The sequence below is a fragment of the Falco peregrinus genome, chromosome 6 (assembly GCF_023634155.1).
Source record: "Falco peregrinus isolate bFalPer1 chromosome 6, bFalPer1.pri, whole genome shotgun sequence".
NCBI lineage: Eukaryota > Metazoa > Chordata > Aves > Falconiformes > Falconidae > Falco > Falco peregrinus.
The window spans coordinates 707,602-725,352 of NC_073726.1; positions in this window are offsets into that span (position 1 = coordinate 707,602).

A 17,751-nucleotide genomic window follows, 5' to 3' on the forward strand; every position below is an offset into this window, starting at 1 on the left:
TGTGATTAGGAAATGCTGAATTTTGGAGTCGGCTGGTGACAGAATGTCCCAAACACACCCCATGCACAACTTCACGTCGGAAGGTGCCAGAAAGGAGTTCTGTTGGTAGTTTTTACACTACCCCGGTAGGAAGCTGATAGGCACAACAAAAGATGTTTACCTGCTTTCTGGGCTGAGATGGGGAACCGCTGAATTTTGGACTCGCCTGGAGACAAAATGTTCCAAAGACATCCCATGCACAACTCCACCGGGGAAGGTGCCAGAAACGAGTTCTTTGGTAGTTTTTAAATTGCCCCGGTAGGCAGCAGAAAGGCACCACAAAAGTTGTTCTACCTTCTTTCTGGGCTGAGATGGGGAACAGCTGAATTTTGGTCTCGGCTGGTGTACAAAATGTTCCAAACACACCCCATGCACAACTACGCTAGAGAAGGTGCCAGAAAGGAATTATTTAGTATTTCTTACATTGCTCTGGTAGGCATCTGAAAGGCACCACAAAAGTTGTTCTACCTGCTTTCTGGGCTAGAGATGGGGAACCGCTGAAATTTGAACTCGGCTAGAGACAAAATGTTCCAAAGACATCCCATGCACAACTCCACGGCGGAAGGTGCCAGACAGGAGTTCTTCTGGTAGTTTTTACATTGCTCCGGTACGCGGCTGAAAGGCACCACAAAAGTTTTTCTACCTGCTTTCTGGGCTAGAGATGGGGAACCGCTGAAATTTGAACTCGGCTGGAGACAAAATGTTCCAAAGACATCCCATGCACAACTCCACGGCGAAAGGTTCCAGACAGGAGTTCTTCTGGTAGTTTTTACATTGCTCCGGTACGCGGCTGAAAGGCACCACAAAAGTTGTTCTGTTTTCTGGGCTAGAGATGGGGAACAGCTGAATTTTGGTCTCGGCTGGTGTACAAAAAGTTCCAAACACACCCCATGCACAACTCCACATGGGAAGGTGCCAGCAACGAGTTCTCTCGGTAGTATTTAAATTGCCCCGGTAGGCATCAGAAAGGCACCACAAAAGTTGTTCTACCTGATTTCTGGGATGTGATTAGGAAATGCTGAATTTTGGCGTCGGCTGGTTACGAAATGTCCCAAACACACCCCATGCACAACTTCACGTGAGAAGGAGCCAGAAAGGAGTTCTGTTGGTAGTTTTTACACTACACCGATAGGAAGCTGAAAGACACAACAAAACTTGTTCTACCTGCTTACTGGGCTGAGGTGGGGAACCGCTGAATTTTGGACTCGGCTGGCGATAAAATGTTCCAAACACACCCCATGCACAACTCCACCGGCAAAGGTGCCAGAAACGAGATCTCTTGGTAGTTTTTAAAATGCTTCTGGAGGCATCTGAAAGGCACAATAAAAGTTGTTCTACTTTATTTCTGGGATGTGATTAGGAAATGCTGATTTTGGACTCGGCTGGTGGCAAGAAGTTCCAAACAAACCCCATGCACAACTCCACCGGGGGAGGTGCTAGAAACGAGTTCTCTCGGTAGTTTTTAAATTGCCCCGGTAGGCAGCAGAAAGGCACCACAAAAGTTGTTCTTCCTGCTTTCTGGGCTGAGATGGGGAACAGCTGACCTTTGGCCTCGGCTGGTGGCTAAAAGTTCCAAAAGAAACCCCATGCACGACTTTACGTGGGAAGGTGCCAGAAAGGAGGTTTTTGGTATTTCTTACACTACATCGGTAGGCAGCAGAAAGGCAGCATAAAACTAGTTCTACCTGCTCTCTTGGCTGAGATGGGGAATCGCTGAATTTTGGACTCGGCTGGAGACAAAATGTTCCAAAGACATCCCATGCACAACTCCACCGGGGAAGGTGCCAGAAACGAGTTCTTTGGTAGTTTTTAAATTGCCCCGGTAGGCAGCAGAAAGGCACCACAAAAGTTGTTCTACCTGATTTCTGGGATGTGATTAGGAAATGCTGAATTTTGGAGTCGGCGGGTGACAGAATGTTCCAAACACACTCCATGCACAACTCCACGGCGAAAGGTGCCAGACAGGAGTTCTTCGGGTAGTTTTTACATTGCTCCGGTACGCGGCTGAAAGGCACCACAAAAGTTTTTATACAGGCTTTCTGGGCTGAGATGGGGAACAGCTGAATTTTGGTCTCGGCTGGTGTACAAAATGTTCCAAACACACCCCACGCACAACTCCACTAAGGAAGGAGACAGACAGGAGTTTTGTTGGTAGTTTTTAAATTGCTTCTGGAAGCAGCTGAAAGGCACCACAATTGTTCTACAGGCTTTCTGGACTGAGGTGGGGATCCGCTGACTTTTGGTCTCGGCTGGTGGCAAAAAGTTCCAAACACACCCTAACGCACAACTCCACCGGGGAAGGAGCCAGACAGGAGTTTTTTTGGTAGGTTTTAAATTGCTTCTGTAGGCAGCTGAAAAGCACGACAAATGTTGTTCTACAGGCTTTTTGGGCTAGAGATGGGGAACAGCTGAATTTCGGCCTCAGCTGGAGACAAAAAGTTCCAAAAACAGCCCACGCACAACTCCACCGGGGAAGGTGCCAGAGAGGAATTATTTGGTATTTCTTACATTGCTCTGGTAGGCATCTGACAGGCACCACAAAAGTTGTTCTACCTGCTTTCTGGGCTGAGATGGGGAATGCTGAATTTTCGAACACGGCTGGTGAGAAAATATTCTAAGGAACACCCCATGCACAACTCCACCGGGGAAGCTGCCAGAAACGACTTGTGTTGGTAGTTTTTAAATTGCTTCTGGAGGCAGCTGATAGGCACCACAAAAGTTGTTCTACCTGATTTCTGGGATGTGGTTAGGAAATTCTGAATTTGGACTCGGCTGGTGGAAAAATTTCCAAACACACCCCATGCCCAACTCCACCGGGGAAGGTGCCAGAAAGGAATTCTGTTGGTCGTTTTTACGTTACTATGGTAGGCATTAGAAATTCGCCACAAAAGTTGTTCTACCTGCTTTCTGGGCTAGAGATGGGGAACAGCTGAATTTTGGACTCGGATGGTGACAAAATGTTCCAAACACAGCCCATGCACAACTCCACCGGGGAAGGTGCCAGAGACGAGTTCTGTTGGTAGTTTTTAAATTGCTTCTGGAGGCAGCTGAAAGGCACCACAAAAGTTGTTCTACCTGATTTCTGGGATATGGTTAGGAAATGCTGTATTTTGGAGTCGGCTGGTGGCAAAAAGTTCCAAAAAAACCCCATGCACAACTCCACCGGGGGAGGTGCTAGAAACGAGTTCTCTCGGTAGTTTTTAAATTGCCCCGGTAGGCAGCAGAAAGGCACAACAAAAGTTGTGTACCTGCTTTCCCGGCTGAGGTGGGGAATCCATGAATTTTGGACTCGTCTGGTGACAAAATGTTCCAAACACACCCCATGCACAACTCCACTAGAGAAGGTGCCAGAAAGGAATTATTTAGTATTTCTTACATTGCTCTGGTAGGCATCTGAAAGGCACCACAAAAGTTGTTCTACCAGCTTTCTGGGCTAGAGATGGGGAACCGCTGAATTTTGGCCTCGGCTGGAGACAAAATGTTCCAAGGACATCCCAAGCACAACTCCACGGCGGAAGGTGCCAGACAGGAGTTCTTTTGGTAGTTTTTACATTGCTCCGGTACGCGGCTGAAAGGCACCACAAAAGTTGTTCTACCTGCTTTCTGGGCTGAGATGGGGAACCTCTGAATTTTGGACTCGGCCGGTGACAAAATGTTCCAAACACACCCCATGCACAACTCCACCGGGGAATGTGCCAGAAACGAGTTCTCTTCGTAGTTTTTAAATTGCTTCTGGAGGCATCTGAAAGGCACCACAAAAGTTGTTCTACCTGATTTCTGGGATGTGATTAGGAAATGCTGAATTTTGGAGTCGGCTGGTGACAGAATGTTCCAAACACACCCCATGCACAACTTCACGTCGGAAGGTGCCAGAAAGGAGTTCTGTTGGTAGTTTTTACACTACCCCGGTAGGAAGCTGATAGGCACAACAAAAGATGTTTACCTGCTTTCTGGGCTGAGATGGGGAACCGCTGAATTTTGGACTCGCCTGGAGACAAAATGTTCCAAAGACATCCCATGCACAACTCCACCGGGGAAGGTGCCAGAAACGAGTTCTTTGGTAGTTTTTAAATTGCCCCGGTAGGCAGCAGAAAGGCACCACAAAAGTTGTTCTACCTTCTTTCTGGGCTGAGATGGGGAACAGCTGAATTTTGGTCTCGGCTGGTGTACAAAATGTTCCAAACACACCCCATGCACAACTACGCTAGAGAAGGTGCCAGAAAGGAATTATTTAGTATTTCTTACATTGCTCTGGTAGGCATCTGAAAGGCACCACAAAAGTTGTTCTACCTGCTTTCTGGGCTAGAGATGGGGAACCGCTGAAATTTGAACTCGGCTAGAGACAAAATGTTCCAAAGACATCCCATGCACAACTCCACGGCGGAAGGTGCCAGACAGGAGTTCTTCTGGTAGTTTTTACATTGCTCCGGTACGCGGCTGAAAGGCACCACAAAAGTTTTTCTACCTGCTTTCTGGGCTAGAGATGGGGAACCGCTGAAATTTGAACTCGGCTGGAGACAAAATGTTCCAAAGACATCCCATGCACAACTCCACGGCGAAAGGTTCCAGACAGGAGTTCTTCTGGTAGTTTTTACATTGCTCCGGTACGCGGCTGAAAGGCACCACAAAAGTTGTTCTGTTTTCTGGGCTAGAGATGGGGAACAGCTGAATTTTGGTCTCGGCTGGTGTACAAAAAGTTCCAAACACACCCCATGCACAACTCCACATGGGAAGGTGCCAGCAACGAGTTCTCTCGGTAGTATTTAAATTGCCCCGGTAGGCATCAGAAAGGCACAACAAAAGTTGTTCTACCTGATTTCTGGGATGTGATTAGGAAATGCTGAATTTTGGCGTCGGCTGGTTACGAAATGTCCCAAACACACCCCATGCACAACTTCACGTGAGAAGGAGCCAGAAAGGAGTTCTGTTGGTAGTTTTTACACTACACCGATAGGAAGCTGAAAGACACAACAAAACTTGTTCTACCTGCTTTCTGGGCTGAGGTGGGGAACCGCTGAATTTTGGACTCGGCTGGCGATAAAATGTTCCAAACACACCCCATGCACAACTCCACCGGCAAAGGTGCCAGAAACGAGATCTGTTGGTAGTTTTTAAAATGCTTCTGGAGGCATCTGAAAGGCACAATAAAAGTTGTTCTACTTTATTTCTGGGATGTGATTAGGAAATGCTGATTTTGGACTCGGCTGGTGGCAAGAAGTTCCAAACAAACCCCATGCACAACTCCACCGGGGGAGGTGCTAGAAACGAGTTCTCTCGGTAGTTTTTAAATTGCCCCGGTAGGCAGCAGAAAGGCACCACAAAAGTTGTTCTTCCTGCTTTCTGGGCTGAGATGGGGAACAGCTGACCTTTGGCCTCGGCTGGTGGCTAAAAGTTCCAAAAGAAACCCCATGCACAACTTTACGTGGGAAGGTGCCAGAAAGGAGGTTTTTGGTATTTCTTACACTACATCGGTAGGCAGCAGAAAGGCAGCATAAAACTAGTTCTACCTGCTCTCTTGGCTGAGATGGGGAATCGCTGAATTTTGGACTCGGCTGGAGACAAAATGTTCCAAAGACATCCCATGCACAACTCCACCGGGGAAGGTGCCAGAAACGAGTTCTTTGGTAGTTTTTAAATTGCCCCGGTAGGCAGCAGAAAGGCACCACAAAAGTTGTTCTACCTGATTTCTGGGATGTGATTAGGAAATGCTGAATTTTGGAGTCGGCGGGTGACAGAATGTTCCAAACACACTCCATGCACAACTCCACGGCGAAAGGTGCCAGACAGGAGTTCTTCGGGTAGTTTTTACATTGCTCCGGTACGCGGCTGAAAGGCACCACAAAAGTTTTTATACAGGCTTTCTGGGCTAGAGATGGGGAACAGCTGAATTTCGGCCTCATCTGGAGACAAAAAGTTCCAAAAACAGCCCACGCACAACTCCACCGGGGAAGGTGCCAGAGAGGAATTATTTGGTATTTCTTACATTGCTCTGGTAGGCATCTGACAGGCACCACAAAAGTTGTTCTACCTGCTTTCTGGGCTGAGATGGGGAATGCTGAATTTTCGAACACGGCTGGTGAGAAAATATTCTAAGGAACACCCCATGCACAACTCCACCGGGGAAGCTGCCAGAAACGACTTCTGTTGGTAGTTTTTAAATTGCTTCTGGAGGCAGCTGATAGGCACCACAAAAGTTGTTCTACCTGATTTCTGGGATGTGGTTAGGAAATGCTGAATTTGGACTCGGCTGGTGGAAAAATTTCCAAACACACCCCATGCCCAACTCCACCGGGGAAGGTGCCAGAAAGGAATTCTGTTGGTCGTTTTTACGTTACTATGGTAGGCATTAGAAATTCGCCACAAAAGTTGTTCTACCTGCTTTCTGGGCTAGAGATGGGGAACAGCTGAATTTTGGACTCGGATGGTGACAAAATGTTCCAAACACACCCCATATACAACTCCACTGGGGAAGGTGCCAGAGACGAGTTCTGTTGGTAGTTTTTAAATTGCTTCTGGAGGCAGCTGAAAGGCACCACAAAAGTTGTTCTACCTGATTTCTGGGATATGGTTAGGAAATGCTGTATTTTGGAGTCGGCTGGTGACAGAATGTCCCAAACACACCCCATGCCCAACTCCACCGGGGAAGGTGCCAGAAAGGAATTCTGTTGGTCGTTTTTACGTTACTATGGTAGGCATTAGAAATTCGCCACAAAAGGTGTTCTACCTGCTTTTTGGGCTGAGGTGGGGAATCCATGAATTTTGGCCTCGGTCGGCGACAAAATGTTCCAAACACAGCCCATGCACAACTCCACCGGGGAAGGTGCCAGAGAGGAATTATTTGGTATTTCTTACATTGCTCTGGTAGGCATCTGACAGGCACCACAAAAGTTGTTTACCTGCTTTCTGGGCTGAGATGGGGAACAGCTGACCTTTGGCCTCGGCTGGTGGCTAAATGTTCCAAAGAAACGCCATGCACAACTCCACGTGGGAAGGTGCCAGAGGGGAGTTCTTTTGGTATTTCTTACACTACATCGGTAGGCAGCAGAAAGGCAGCATAAAACTTGTTCTACCTGCTCTCTTGTCTGAGATGGGGAATCGCTGAATTTTGGACTCGGCTGGAGACAAAAAGTTCCAAACACACCCTAATGCATAACTCCTCTAGAGAAGGTGCCAGAAAGGAATTATTTAGTATTTCTTACATTGCTATGGTAGGCATCTGAAAGGCACCACAAAAGTTGTTCTACCAGCTTTCTGGGCTAGAGATGGGGAACAGATGAATTTTGGTCTCGGCTGGTGTACAAAATGTTCCAAACACACCCCATGCACAACTCCACCGAGGAAGGTGCCAGAAACGAGTTCTCTCGGTAGTTTTTAAATTGCCCCGGTAGGCAGCAGAAAGGCACCACAAAAGTTGTTCTACCTGATTTCTGGGATGTGATTAGGAAATGCTGAATTTTGGAGTCGGCTTGTGACAGAATGTCCCAAAAACACCCCATGCACAACTTCACGTAGGAAGGAGCCAGAAAGGAGTTCTGTTGGTAGTTTTTACACTACCCCGGTAGGAAGCTGAAAGACACAATATAACTTGTTCTACCTGCTTTCTGGGCTGAGGTGGGGAACAGCTGAATTTTGGACTCGCCTGGAGACAAAATGTTCCAAAGACATCCCATGCACAACTCCACGGCGAAAGGTTCCAGACAGGAGTTCTTCTGGTAGTTTTTACATTGCTCCGGTACGCGGCTGAAAGGCACCACAAAAGTTGTTTACCTGCTTTCTGGGCTGAGATGGGGAACAGCTGACCTTTGGCCTCGGCTGGTGGCTAAAAGTTCCAAAGAAACCCCATGCACAACTCCACGTGGGAAGGTGCCAGAGGGGAATTCTTTTGGTATTTCTTACACTACATCGGTAGGCAGCAGAAAGGCAGCATAAAACTTGTTCTACCTGATCTCTTGTCTGAGATGGGGAATCGCTGAATTTTGGACTCGGCTGGAGACAAAAAGTTCCAAACACACCCTAATGCACAACTCCACTAGAGAAGGTGCCAGAAAGGAATTATTTAGTATTTCTTACATTGCTATGGTAGGCATCTGAAAGGCACCACAAAAGTTGTTCTACCAGCTTTCTGGGCTAGAGATGGGGAACAGCTGAATTTTGGCCTCGGCTGGTGTACAAAATGTTCCAAAGACATCCCATGCACAACTCCACGGCGGAAGGTGCCAGACAGGAGTTCTTTTGGTAGTTTTTACATTGCTCCGGTACGCGGCTGAAAGGCACCACAAAAGTTGTTCTAACTGTTTTCTGGGCTAGAGATGGGGAACAGCTGAATTTTGGTCTCGGCTGGTGTACAAAATGTTCCAAACACACCCCATGCACAACTCCACCGGGGAAGGTGCCAGAAACGAGTTCTTTGGTAGTTTTTAAATTGCCCCGGTAGGCAGCAGAAAGGCACCACAAAAGTTGTTCTACCTGATTTCTGGGATGTGATTAGGAAATGCTGAATTTTGGACTCGGCTGGAAACAAAAAGTTCCAAACACACCCCATGCACAACTCCACCGGCAAAGGTGCCAGAAACGAGATCTGTTGGTAGTTTTTAAAATGCTTCTGGAGGCATCTGAAAGGCACAACAAAATTTGTTCTACTTTATTTCTGGGATGTGATTAGGAAATGCTGATTTTGGACTCGGCTGGTGGCAAAAAGTTCCAAAAAAACCCCATGCACAACTCCACCGGGGGAGGTGCTAGAAACGAGTTCTCTCGGTAGTTTTTAAATTGCCCCGGTAGGCAGCAGAAAGGCACAACAAAAGTTGTGTACCTGCTTTCCCGGCTGAGGTGGGGAATCCATGAATTTTGGACTCGTCTGGTGACAAAATGTTCCAAACACACCCCATGCACAACTCCACTAGAGAAGGTGCCAGAAAGGAATTATTTAGTATTTCTTACATTGCTCTGGTAGGCATCTGAAAGGCACCACAAAAGTTGTTCTACCAGCTTTCTGGGCTAGAGATGGGGAACCGCTGAATTTTGGCCTCGGCTGGAGACAAAATGTTCCAAGGACATCCCAAGCACAACTCCACGGCGGAAGGTGCCAGACAGGAGTTCTTTTGGTAGTTTTTACATTGCTCCGGTACGCGGCTGAAAGGCACCACAAAAGTTGTTCTACCTGCTTTCTGGGCTGAGATGGGGAACCTCTGAATTTTGGACTCGGCCGGTGACAAAATGTTCCAAACACACCCCATGCACAACTCCACCGGGGAAGGTGCCAGAAACGAGTTCTCTTCGTAGTTTTTAAATTGCTTCTGGAGGCATCTGAAAGGCACCACAAAAGTTGTTCTACCTGATTTCTGGGATGTGATTAGGAAATGCTGAATTTTGGAGTCGGCTGGTGACAGAATGTTCCAAACACACCCCATGCACAACTTCACGTCGGAAGGTGCCAGAAAGGAGTTCTGTTGGTAGTTTTTACACTACCCCGGTAGGAAGCTGATAGGCACAACAAAAGATGTTTACCTGCTTTCTGGGCTGAGATGGGGAACCGCTGAATTTTGGACTCGCCTGGAGACAAAATGTTCCAAAGACATCCCATGCACAACTCCACGGCGAAAGGTTCCAGACAGTTCTTCTGGTAGTTTTTACATTGCTCCGGTACGCGGCTGAAAGGCACCACAAAAGTTGTTCTGTTTTCTGGGCTAGAGATGGGGAACAGCTGAATTTTGGTCTCGGCTGGTGTACAAAAAGTTCCAAACACACCCCATGCACAACTCCACATGGGAAGGTGCCAGCAACGAGTTCTCTCGGTAGTATTTAAATTGCCCCGGTAGGCATCAGAAAGGCACCACAAAAGTTGTTCTACCTGATTTCTGGGATGTGATTAGTAAATGCTGAATTTTGGAGTCGGCTGGTTACGAAATGTCCCAAACACACCCCATGCACAACTTCACGTGAGAAGGAGCCAGAAAGGAGTTCTGTTGGTAGTTTTTACACTACACCGATAGGAAGCTGAAAGACACAACAAAACTTGTTCTACCTGCTTTCTGGGCTGAGGTGGGGAACCGCTGAATTTTGGACTCGGCTGGCGATAAAATGTTCCAAACACACCCCATGCACAACTCCACCGGCAAAGGTGCCAGAAACGAGATCTGTTGGTAGTTTTTAAAATGCTTCTGGAGGCATCTGAAAGGCACAATAAAAGTTGTTCTACTTTATTTCTGGGATGTGATTAGGAAATGCTGATTTTGGACTCGGCTGGTGGCAAGAAGTTCCAAACAAACCCCATGCACAACTCCACCGGGGGAGGTGCTAGAAACGAGTTCTCTCGGTAGTTTTTAAATTGCCCCGGTAGGCAGCAGAAAGGCACCACAAAAGTTGTTCTTCCTGCTTTCTGGGCTGAGATGGGGAACAGCTGACCTTTGGCCTCGGCTGGTGGCTAAAAGTTCCAAAAGAAACCCCATGCACAACTTTACGTGGGAAGGTGCCAGAAAGGAGGTTTTTGGTATTTCTTACACTACATCGGTAGGCAGCAGAAAGGCAGCATAAAACTAGTTCTACCTGCTCTCTTGGCTGAGATGGGGAATCGCTGAATTTTGGACTCGGCTGGAGACAAAATGTTCCAAAGACATCCCATGCACAACTCCACCGGGGAAGGTGCCAGAAACGAGTTCTTTGGTAGTTTTTAAATTGCCCCGGTAGGCAGCAGAAAGGCACCACAAAAGTTGTTCTACCTGATTTCTGGGATGTGATTAGGAAATGCTGAATTTTGGAGTCGGCGGGTGACAGAATGTTCCAAACACACTCCATGCACAACTCCACGGCGAAAGGTGCCAGACAGGAGTTCTTCGGGTAGTTTTTACATTGCTCCGGTACGCGGCTGAAAGGCACCACAAAAGTTTTTATACAGGCTTTCTGGGCTGAGATGGGGAACAGCTGAATTTTGGTCTCGGCTGGTGTACAAAATGTTCCAAACACACCCCACGCACAACTCCACTAAGGAAGGAGACAGACAGGAGTTTTGTTGGTAGTTTTTAAATTGCTTCTGGAAGCAGCTGAAAGGCACCACAATTGTTCTACAGGCTTTCTGGACTGAGGTGGGGATCCGCTGACTTTTGGTCTCGGCTGGTGGCAAAAAGTTCCAAACACACCCTAACGCACAACTCCACCGGGGAAGGAGCCAGACAGGAGTTTTTTTGGTAGGTTTTAAATTGCTTCTGTAGGCAGCTGAAAAGCACGACAAATGTTGTTCTACAGGCTTTCTGGGCTAGAGATGGGGAACAGCTGAATTTCGGCCTCAGCTGGAGACAAAAAGTTCCAAAAACAGCCCACGCACAACTCCACCGGGGAAGGTGCCAGAGAGGAATTATTTGGTATTTCTTACATTGCTCTGGTAGGCATCTGACAGGCACCACAAAAGTTGTTCTACCTGCTTTCTGGGCTGAGATGGGGAATGCTGAATTTTCGAACACGGCTGGTGAGAAAATATTCTAAGGAACACCCCATGCACAACTCCACCGGGGAAGCTGCCAGAAACGACTTCTGTTGGTAGTTTTTAAATTGCTTCTGGAGGCAGCTGATAGGCACCACAAAAGTTGTTCTACCTGATTTCTGGGATGTGGTTAGGAAATGCTGAATTTGGACTCGGCTGGTGGAAAAAGTTCCAAACACACCCCATGCCCAACTCCACCGGGGAAGGTGCCAGAAAGGAATTCTGTTGGTCGTTTTTACGTTACTATGGTAGGCATTAGAAATTCGCCACAAAAGTTGTTCTACCTGCTTTCTGGGCTAGAGATGGGGAACAGCTGAATTTTGGACTCGGATGGTGACAAAATGTTCCAAACACAGCCCATGCACAACTCCACCGGGGAAGGTGCCAGAGACGAGTTCTGTTGGTAGTTTTTAAATTGCTTCTGGAGGCAGCTGAAAGGCACCACAAAAGTTGTTCTACCTGATTTCTGGGATATGGTTAGGAAATGCTGTATTTTGGAGTCGGCTGGTGGCAAAAAGTTCCAAAAAAACCCCATGCACAACTCCACCGGGGGAGGTGCTAGAAACGAGTTCTCTCGGTAGTTTTTAAATTGCCCCGGTAGGCAGCAGAAAGGCACAACAAAAGTTGTGTACCTGCTTTCCCGGCTGAGGTGGGGAATCCATGAATTTTGGACTCGTCTGGTGACAAAATGTTCCAAACACACCCCATGCACAACTCCACTAGAGAAGGTGCCAGAAAGGAATTATTTAGTATTTCTTACATTGCTCTGGTAGGCATCTGAAAGGCACCACAAAAGTTGTTCTACCAGCTTTCTGGGCTAGAGATGGGGAACCGCTGAATTTTGGCCTCGGCTGGAGACAAAATGTTCCAAGGACATCCCAAGCACAACTCCACGGCGGAAGGTGCCAGACAGGAGTTCTTTTGGTAGTTTTTACATTGCTCCGGTACGCGGCTGAAAGGCACCACAAAAGTTGTTCTACCTGCTTTCTGGGCTGAGATGGGGAACCTCTGAATTTTGGACTCGGCCGGTGACAAAATGTTCCAAACACACCCCATGCACAACTCCACCGGGGAATGTGCCAGAAACGAGTTCTCTTCGTAGTTTTTAAATTGCTTCTGGAGGCATCTGAAAGGCACCACAAAAGTTGTTCTACCTGATTTCTGGGATGTGATTAGGAAATGCTGAATTTTGGAGTCGGCTGGTGACAGAATGTTCCAAACACACCCCATGCACAACTTCACGTCGGAAGGTGCCAGAAAGGAGTTCTGTTGGTAGTTTTTACACTACCCCGGTAGGAAGCTGATAGGCACAACAAAAGATGTTTACCTGCTTTCTGGGCTGAGATGGGGAACCGCTGAATTTTGGACTCGCCTGGAGACAAAATATTCCAAAGACATCCCATGCACAACTCCACCGGGGAAGGTGCCAGAAACGAGTTCTTTGGTAGTTTTTAAATTGCCCCGGTAGGCAGCAGAAAGGCACCACAAAAGTTGTTCTACCTTCTTTCTGGGCTGAGATGGGGAACAGCTGAATTTTGGTCTCGGCTGGTGTACAAAATGTTCCAAACACACCCCATGCACAACTACGCTAGAGAAGGTGCCAGAAAGGAATTATTTAGTATTTCTTACATTGCTCTGGTAGGCATCTGAAAGGCACCACAAAAGTTGTTCTACCTGCTTTCTGGGCTAGAGATGGGGAACCGCTGAAATTTGAACTCGGCTAGAGACAAAATGTTCCAAAGACATCCCATGCACAACTCCACGGCGGAAGGTGCCAGACAGGAGTTCTTCTGGTAGTTTTTACATTGCTCCGGTACGCGGCTGAAAGGCACCACAAAAGTTTTTCTACCTGCTTTCTGGGCTAGAGATGGGGAACCGCTGAAATTTGAACTCGGCTGGAGACAAAATGTTCCAAAGACATCCCATGCACAACTCCACGGCGAAAGGTTCCAGACAGGAGTTCTTCTGGTAGTTTTTACATTGCTCCGGTACGCGGCTGAAAGGCACCACAAAAGTTGTTCTGTTTTCTGGGCTAGAGATGGGGAACAGCTGAATTTTGGTCTCGGCTGGTGTACAAAAAGTTCCAAACACACCCCATGCACAACTCCACATGGGAAGGTGCCAGCAACGAGTTCTCTCGGTAGTATTTAAATTGCCCCGGTAGGCATCAGAAAGGCACAACAAAAGTTGTTCTACCTGATTTCTGGGATGTGATTAGGAAATGCTGAATTTTGGCGTCGGCTGGTTACGAAATGTCCCAAACACACCCCATGCACAACTTCACGTGAGAAGGAGCCAGAAAGGAGTTCTGTTGGTAGTTTTTACACTACACCGATAGGAAGCTGAAAGACACAACAAAACTTGTTCTACCTGCTTTCTGGGCTGAGGTGGGGAACCGCTGAATTTTGGACTCGGCTGGCGATAAAATGTTCCAAACACACCCCATGCACAACTCCACCGGCAAAGGTGCCAGAAACGAGATCTGTTGGTAGTTTTTAAAATGCTTCTGGAGGCATCTGAAAGGCACAATAAAAGTTGTTCTACTTTATTTCTGGGATGTGATTAGGAAATGCTGATTTTGGACTCGGCTGGTGGCAAGAAGTTCCAAACAAACCCCATGCACAACTCCACCGGGGGAGGTGCTAGAAACGAGTTCTCTCGGTAGTTTTTAAATTGCCCCGGTAGGCAGCAGAAAGGCACCACAAAAGTTGTTCTTCCTGCTTTCTGGGCTGAGATGGGGAACAGCTGACCTTTGGCCTCGGCTGGTGGCTAAAAGTTCCAAAAGAAACCCCATGCACAACTTTACGTGGGAAGGTGCCAGAAAGGAGGTTTTTGGTATTTCTTACACTACATCGGTAGGCAGCAGAAAGGCAGCATAAAACTAGTTCTACCTGCTCTCTTGGCTGAGATGGGGAATCGCTGAATTTTGGACTCGGCTGGAGACAAAATGTTCCAAAGACATCCCATGCACAACTCCACCGGGGAAGGTGCCAGAAACGAGTTCTTTGGTAGTTTTTAAATTGCCCCGGTAGGCAGCAGAAAGGCACCACAAAAGTTGTTCTACCTGATTTCTGGGATGTGATTAGGAAATGCTGAATTTTGGAGTCGGCGGGTGACAGAATGTTCCAAACACACTCCATGCACAACTCCACGGCGAAAGGTGCCAGACAGGAGTTCTTCGGGTAGTTTTTACATTGCTCCGGTACGCGGCTGAAAGGCACCACAAAAGTTTTTATACAGGCTTTCTGGGCTAGAGATGGGGAACAGCTGAATTTCGGCCTCAGCTGGAGACAAAAAGTTCCAAAAACAGCCCACGCACAACTCCACCGGGGAAGGTGCCAGAGAGGAATTATTTGGTATTTCTTACATTGCTCTGGTAGGCATCTGACAGGCACCACAAAAGTTGTTCTACCTGCTTTCTGGGCTGAGATGGGGAATGCTGAATTTTCGAACACGGCTGGTGAGAAAATATTCTAAGGAACACCCCATGCACAACTCCACCGGGGAAGCTGCCAGAAACGACTTCTGTTGGTAGTTTTTAAATTGCTTCTGGAGGCAGCTGATAGGCACCACAAAAGTTGTTCTACCTGATTTCTGGGATGTGGTTAGGAAATGCTGAATTTGGACTCGGCTGGTGGAAAAATTTCCAAACACACCCCATGCCCAACTCCACCGGGGAAGGTGCCAGAAAGGAATTCTGTTGGTCGTTTTTACGTTACTATGGTAGGCATTAGAAATTCGCCACAAAAGTTGTTCTACCTGCTTTCTGGGCTAGAGATGGGGAACAGCTGAATTTTGGACTCGGATGGTGACAAAATGTTCCAAACACACCCCATATACAACTCCACTGGGGAAGGTGCCAGAGACGAGTTCTGTTGGTAGTTTTTAAATTGCTTCTGGAGGCAGCTGAAAGGCACCACAAAAGTTGTTCTACCTGATTTCTGGGATATGGTTAGGAAATGCTGTATTTTGGAGTCGGCTGGTGACAGAATGTCCCAAACACACCCCATGCCCAACTCCACCGGGGAAGGTGCCAGAAAGGAATTCTGTTGGTCGTTTTTACGTTACTATGGTAGGCATTAGAAATTCGCCACAAAAGGTGTTCTACCTGCTTTTTGGGCTGAGGTGGGGAATCCATGAATTTTGGCCTCGGTCGGCGACAAAATGTTCCAAACACAGCCCATGCACAACTCCACCGGGGAAGGTGCCAGAGAGGAATTATTTGGTATTTCTTACATTGCTCTGGTAGGCATCTGACAGGCACCACAAAAGTTGTTTACCTGCTTTCTGGGCTGAGATGGGGAACAGCTGACCTTTGGCCTCGGCTGGTGGCTAAATGTTCCAAAGAAACGCCATGCACAACTCCACGTGGGAAGGTGCCAGAGGGGAGTTCTTTTGGTATTTCTTACACTACATCGGTAGGCAGCAGAAAGGCAGCATAAAACTTGTTCTACCTGCTCTCTTGTCTGAGATGGGGAATCGCTGAATTTTGGACTCGGCTGGAGACAAAAAGTTCCAAACACACCCTAATGCATAACTCCTCTAGAGAAGGTGCCAGAAAGGAATTATTTAGTATTTCTTACATTGCTATGGTAGGCATCTGAAAGGCACCACAAAAGTTGTTCTACCAGCTTTCTGGGCTAGAGATGGGGAACAGATGAATTTTGGTCTCGGCTGGTGTACAAAATGTTCCAAACACACCCCATGCACAACTCCACCGAGGAAGGTGCCAGAAACGAGTTCTCTCGGTAGTTTTTAAATTGCCCCGGTAGGCAGCAGAAAGGCACCACAAAAGTTGTTCTACCTGATTTCTGGGATGTGATTAGGAAATGCTGAATTTTGGAGTCGGCTTGTGACAGAATGTCCCAAAAACACCCCATGCACAACTTCACGTAGGAAGGAGCCAGAAAGGAGTTCTGTTGGTAGTTTTTACACTACCCCGGTAGGAAGCTGAAAGACACAATATAACTTGTTCTACCTGCTTTCTGGGCTGAGGTGGGGAACAGCTGAATTTTGGACTCGCCTGGAGACAAAATGTTCCAAAGACATCCCATGCACAACTCCACGGCGAAAGGTTCCAGACAGGAGTTCTTCTGGTAGTTTTTACATTGCTCCGGTACGCGGCTGAAAGGCACCACAAAAGTTGTTTACCTGCTTTCTGGGCTGAGATGGGGAACAGCTGACCTTTGGCCTCGGCTGGTGGCTAAAAGTTCCAAAGAAACCCCATGCACAACTCCACGTGGGAAGGTGCCAGAGGGGAATTCTTTTGGTATTTCTTACACTACATCGGTAGGCAGCAGAAAGGCAGCATAAAACTTGTTCTACCTGATCTCTTGTCTGAGATGGGGAATCGCTGAATTTTGGACTCGGCTGGAGACAAAAAGTTCCAAACACACCCTAATGCACAACTCCACTAGAGAAGGTGCCAGAAAGGAATTATTTAGTATTTCTTACATTGCTCTGGTAGGCATCTGACAGGCACCACAAAAGTTGTTCTACCTGCTTTCTGGGCTGAGATGGGGAATGCTGAATTTTCGAACACGGCTGGTGAGAAAATATTCTAAGGAACACCCCATGCACAACTCCACCGGGGAAGCTGCCAGAAACGACTTCTGTTGGTAGTTTTTAAATTGCTTCTGGAGGCAGCTGATAGGCACCACAAAAGTTGTTCTACCTGATTTCTGGGATGTGGTTAGGAAATGCTGAATTTGGACTCGGCTGGTGGAAAAATTTCCAAACACACCCCATGCCCAACTCCACCGGGGAAGGTGCCAGAAAGGAATTCTGTTGGTCGTTTTTACGTTACTATGGTAGGCATTAGAAATTCGCCACAAAAGTTGTTCTACCTGCTTTCTGGGCTAGAGATGGGGAACAGCTGAATTTTGGACTCGGATGGTGACAAAATGTTCCAAACACACCCCATATACAACTCCACTGGGGAAGGTGCCAGAGACGAGTTCTGTTGGTAGTTTTTAAATTGCTTCTGGAGGCAGCTGAAAGGCACCACAAAAGTTGTTCTACCTGATTTCTGGGATATGGTTAGGAAATGCTGTATTTTGGAGTCGGCTGGTGACAGAATGTCCCAAACACACCCCATGCCCAACTCCACCGGGGAAGGTGCCAGAAAGGAATTCTGTTGGTCGTTTTTACGTTACTATGGTAGGCATTAGAAATTCGCCACAAAAGGTGTTCTACCTGCTTTTTGGGCTGAGGTGGGGAATCCATGAATTTTGGCC